Raw genomic sequence first — 6,116 nt, 5'->3', positions numbered from 1 at the left:
GAATCCGTGTTAAATGATGAATATATCTGAGCATCTGTTCATCTACAGTAGCTACCTAAACAGTACTGTACGTATGTTGGTAAAATACCATACCATACCATACCAATTTATTTATATAGCACTTAAAACAGCAACAAGGCCAACCAAAGTGCTGTACAAAAGAAACAAACATGCACAGCAGACAGGAAAACATAAAATAGAAATACAGATACAAATAGCAGCAGAAGCTAACTAAAATGGCCAACAGAGTAGAGAACAGACCGGACAAAAACAAATCACACCGCGTTAATGAAATAGGTTTAAGAGTTTAGAACATTGCAAGTGTGGGAAGGGTTTCTAAAGCCTTAAATATGCAAACCCTTTCCAGAAAATTTGAATATCATGGAAAAGTTGTTTAACTTCCATGATTCCATTCAAAAAGTTAATCTTTAGTAGATGATAGATTCAGGGCCCACAATTTAAAGTATTTGTTTATTTTTACATAATTTGGGCTTCCAGCTCATGAAACCTACGAAAACAGGATTTCAAAAAATTTGAATACTGTGAAGACATCAGCTCACACTACTCAGTTTTGTAGAAAAAAAAAGAAATTAGGATCACAACTAATCAATCAAAATATGGTACTTTCAAAACGATATGTCAGTCTTCAATACTCGGCTGGGAATCTTTTTGTCTTAATCACTGCCTCGATGCGACATGGCATTGAGGCAATCAGCCTGTGGCATTGACTGGGAGTTATGGAAGCCCAGATTTCCTTGATGCTGTCAGCTCTTCTTTGTTGTTGGGTCTGGTGCCCCTCATTTTCCTCTTGAGAATACCTCATAGATTCTCAATGCGGTTTAGGTCCGGCAAGTTGGCTGGCCAGTCAAGCACTGTGTCATGGGCATCAAACCAGGTTTTGGTGCTTCTGGCAGCATGGACAGGGGGCAGGTCCTGCTGGAAGATGAAGTCTGCATCTCCATACAGATCCTCAGCAGAAGGAATCATGAAGTCCTCTAAAACATTCTGGTCGACTGTTGCGGTGACCTTGGATTTAAGAAAGTAGCGTTTATCAACACCTGCACCGGACATTGCACCCCAAATCATGACTGACTGTGGATATTTCACACTGGACATCAAGCAGTATGGGTTTTGTTCCTCACCCTTCTTCCTCCAAACCCTTGGACCTTGTTTTTCAAATGAAAGGCACACTTTACGTTCATCGGAAAGGAGGACCGAGGAACCCAACAGTTGTAGCCCATCTCCTGGATGCATCTGAATGTGGTGGTTTTTAGCTGTGACTCCCGCCTCATTCCACTCTTTCTGGATCTCTGCCAGATTCTGGAATCTTCTCTGTTTGATAATCTGCTGAAGCTCACGGTCATATATTTTGCTGGTGCATCTTCTCCTGCCCCATTTTGCCCTTCCACTAGACTTTCCATTGCTAAGCTTGGACACAGCACTCTGTGAACAGCCAGCCTCCTTACCCATCCTATGAAGGGTATCAATGATGGTCTTCTGGCCAGTTGTTATGTCTGCAGTCTTCCCCATATTGAACCAAACTGAGACAATTGAACCAAACTGAAGCAATTTAATGACACCTGGGGAAACATGTGCAGGTGCTTTGAGTTTAGTAGATAATTAGTGTCACACTCAGTTTAAAACATTCATGCTCTGCAAAATTGGGATTGATTTCTCCACAGTATTCTAATCATTTGAAATCCTGTTTTTGTGGGTTTCATGAGCTGGAAGCCCAAATTATGTAAAAATAAAAAAATAAAAATACTTGAAATTGTTTAAATTGTGGTCCAAGAATCTATCAACTATTAAAGACTAACTTTTTGAATGGAATCATGGAAGTTAAACAACTTTTTCATGATATTCACATTTTTTTAGAAAGGGTCTGTAAATAAAAACTAAAATAAATATAACATCACTACTTTGCGGATTTTCACTTATAGTCAAGTCAAGTCAACTTTATTTTTAGAGCACATTTAAAACAGAACCTGTTATCAAAGTGCTTAACAACAACAACAATCAATGGGAGTAAAATTAAAGAGAAAAAAATACAATACACTAATAATAATAACTGGAAAATTAATAAAAAGCATTTAAAACATAGGATCACAGAACAAAAACACTAAATCAATTTACACTGTGTGACATGCCTGCGAGAACAGATGTGTTTTAAGCAGGGATTTGAAGTGAGGAACGGAGGTGGCCAGCCTGATGTTGGGGAGCAGGTTGTTCCAGAGTTTGGGGCCCATAACTGAAAAAGCCCTATCTCCTCTGAGCTTCAGTCTTGTTTATGGAACAGCCAAAAGCAGCTGATCGGATGATCTCAGGGCCCGAGAGGGAACGTAAGGTTCCAGTAGCTCAGAGAGGTAAAGGGGTGCGAGGCCATTTAAGCATTTGAAGGTCAACAGAATAATTTTAAAGACTATCCTACTACTCACAGGGAGCCAGTGAAGGGAGGACAGAACTGGTGTAATATGTTCAGACCTACGAGTTCCGGTTAAAAGCCGAGCAGCAGCATTCTAGATGAGCTGAAGACGTGAAATGGAGGCCTGGCTGACCTCAGCATAGAGTGCATTGCAATAGTCCAATCGGGTCATGACAAAGGCATGGACTAGTTTCTCAAGGTCGGGTCTGGACAATACTGGCTTGAGCTTAGCTACCTTTCTGAGTTGGAAGAAGCTTTTCTTCAGAACAGAGTTGATTTGTTTGTCAAACTTGAAGTCAGAGTCTAAAACCATCTCGAGATTTTTACCAGACTGCTTAAGATATGGCTGAAGAGAGTCCAGGTTGACAGGATCAGTGGCAGCAGTTGAGCTAGGGCTAAAGACAATGACTTCAATCTTCTCATCGTTAAAACTTAAGAAAGTTGAAGCCAACCAGGCCTTAATACCGTCCAGACATTTTAGCAGAGGGTGAATGGAGCAAACACTTGCTGGTTTCACAGGCAGGTAGATCTGACAGTCATCAGCATAACAATGGAATGAAATACCATGTTTCCTCAGGATGGACCCAAGTGAGAGCAAATAAAGTGAGAACAGAAGGGGTCCAAGAATCGAACCCTGTGGGACTCTGCAAGAAAGAGGTAATGAGGCGGATACATTAATACCAAACTTGACACAAAAACTCCTGACACAGGTATGAGCGGAACCATTCTAATGCAGCACCTGTAATCCCGACCCACTGTTCCAGCCATGATATAAGGATACTGTGGTCAACAGTATCAAAAGCAGCAGTAAGGTCCAGGAGCACAAGTACCACAAATTGACCAGAATCATTTGATATCATAATATCGTTACAAACCCTCACTAAAGCTGTTTCAGTGCTGTGGAGTTGCTTAAATCCAGACTGAAAAATCTCGAAAATTCTGTTCTCATTCATAAACTTGTTCAATTGAATGAAAACTATTTTCTCCAGGATTTTGGACAGGAAGGGAAGTTTTGAGATTGGTCTGAAATTTGAGCAAGTCGAAGGGTCAAGTCCAGGTTTCTTAATTAACGAATGAACTACTGCATGTTTGAAAACATGGGGAACCACACTTGTCACAATACTACTATTCACAATAGTAAGAACAGAGGGTCCAATCGTGGGTAGAACTTGTTTGAAAAACGATGCAGGAATGGGGTCAGCGGGGGAACCGGAGGGTTTCATCTGACCAACGACTTTGTTTAGAAATGGGTTCAAACTGTTTGAAGACAGCTGAGCAAGGGGCAAAGACAGAGCGATCAGTTGTGGACTGGGGGATGGATGACCTAATCAACTCTACCTTATCAGCAAAGTATCTGGTAAAGTCGTAGCAGATGTCAACAGAGGCCTCCATGCTGGCAGACCGAGGCACGTTTAAAATGGAATTTACGGTATTAAAAAGAACACGGGGATTATGACTGTTTGAAGCAATGATTTGGGAGAAGTAATTGTTCTTTTTAGTTTAATTTGTTCTTTTATTGTGGGCGGGGTGGGGGCGGGGTTGGAACCAAACACCTACAATAGACGAGGGACTAACTGCATTCTAATTTTCTGAGGTGCTGGGTTTTGATTTTCATTATTTCTAAACCATAATCATCAACATTACAAGAAATAAAGGCTTGAAACATTTCACTCTATGTAATGAATAAATAATATATCAGTTTCACTTTCTGAAATGATTGACAAAAAAAAAAAAAAAAAAAATCATGAAATTCTAAATTTTTAGGTCCAGATTTTGTCCAGTCTGTAAGTACTTTAGGGTTAGGGTTGTTTTGGAGATTCTTGTGTATTCTTTGGTAAATCCATTTCCCCCTCCTGTATTTTTCAGTCTCTGCATCACCACTCACCAGTTCTGCATTGTTGGTCATCTTCCGCAATTTCGTTTACCTTCTGAGATTCTATAGCAGTAAGTTTGCTGCCACGTTTTAACTTGTTATTAAAGTAAATTTACCGACAGAAGAAGAACATATAAAAAATTAAAGCACATTTATCTCTGAAACTCCTCAAGTCAGAATGCATTCTGGGTCCATCTACCTGTGGTCATGATAGGACCACATGTTTTCTGTCTGTGCTAGTGTTTTACTCTTTCATCAGAGATCAGGCTGTCAGAAGGCTTTTTTATTTTAAACAAATGCTGCTGAAAATGGTAATAACTCTGCCTTTGCTTTGTATAACCATAATAAAAGGTGCTGAATACAATATATTCTGGCACGAGTGGTGCTGTGAATGTGTGTTTGTGTAGAACAAAATTAGACTCAAACCTCAGGAAAAAAAAAAATTCATCTCAAGCTGTGTTTGTAGTTATTTTATATATATTTTAAAAAATGTGCAGATATAAAAATGTTCTTCTTTTTCTGCACCCTTTTCATTCAATGTTTTTTTTTTCTTTTTAATGCATTTGTTTAGTTATATTTAAATGAATGAATAAATAATAATAAATAATAAAACAATCTCCAGCTGTTTTCTTTCACACTGACTTTTTACTAAATTTTGATTTATGCTAATATTTACAAACACACACACACACACACACACACAAAAAAAAAAACACTTTAGAACACAAAACTTCACTGGGTCATTTTGTGCTGTTGCCAAACGGGTATTATTTTTAAATAATGTTTAGAGTTTAAAGTTGATCCATCTCTTTGTACTGAATCTTTCCCTCTCTCTGACTGTCAGGAGGCATGCGTTGTGGCTGAAAGGATCCAGTTTATAAAACCTGCCATCTGTGATTTGCTCCATCTTTAAGAACAGATGGTGAAGCCTGAAGCAACGAGAACTTCACAGCCTGCTGATAGTTTTCACTTGGTCACATTATTAGGCTGGAGTGATTCATGGGAGTAAACGTACAGCGATGTAAACTGTTAAAAACTAGCAGTATGCTGATGTCCATCTTCTCTGAGGGATTTGACTAGTGATTGTTTTGTAGTTTCGAAGATTAGTGTTTTTCTCATAGGGGATCATCCAGGTTGCTGGTGACAGCCAAAACTAATTGTTCACATTCAAAAGGAAAACCATTAGCCCAACAAATGATCGTTGGTGCCCTGATGGCCACTTGATATTCACAGAGGGCTGAGTGATGCAATAGTAAGAGGAGGACAGTTGGACATGGAGGCCTCCCCCGTTTAATGATGGACAGGTTCTCTTCACAAAGATGTCTTCCTTCACTCCTCTCATAAACCAATGTTCCTCTCTGACAAGGAAATGAATATCTTCATCCTTAAAATAATGACTGCTGGCCTGCAAATCAGTGTAGACCGCAGAGGCTTGGTCTTATGATGTTGCTCTTCTGTGCTGGGCCATCCTTTTGGCCAGTGGCTGTTTAGTGCCCCCAATGTACAGGTATGATCTGATCACAGCCCTCCTAGTACTGAAAAGCTAGTTACTCTGTTAGCAGCTCCTTAGACTGAAGAAGTCCTTTGGACAAAAGATGAACCATATCAACAAAGAAGAACTCGGAAAGAGGACCTGACTGAACCTAGGTAGATTTATCTACCTGAATTATTGAGCATGACACAAACACACACACACACACACATATATATATATATATATACATATACACATATATATATATATATATATATACATGTACACATATACACATATATATATATATATACATATACACATATATATATATATATATATATATA

This window comes from Nematolebias whitei, chromosome 6 (assembly GCF_014905685.2).
Source record: "Nematolebias whitei isolate Nwh7 chromosome 6, NemWhi1, whole genome shotgun sequence".
Classification (NCBI taxonomy): Eukaryota; Metazoa; Chordata; class Actinopteri; order Cyprinodontiformes; family Rivulidae; genus Nematolebias; species Nematolebias whitei.
This window is presented reverse-complemented; position numbering follows the sequence as displayed.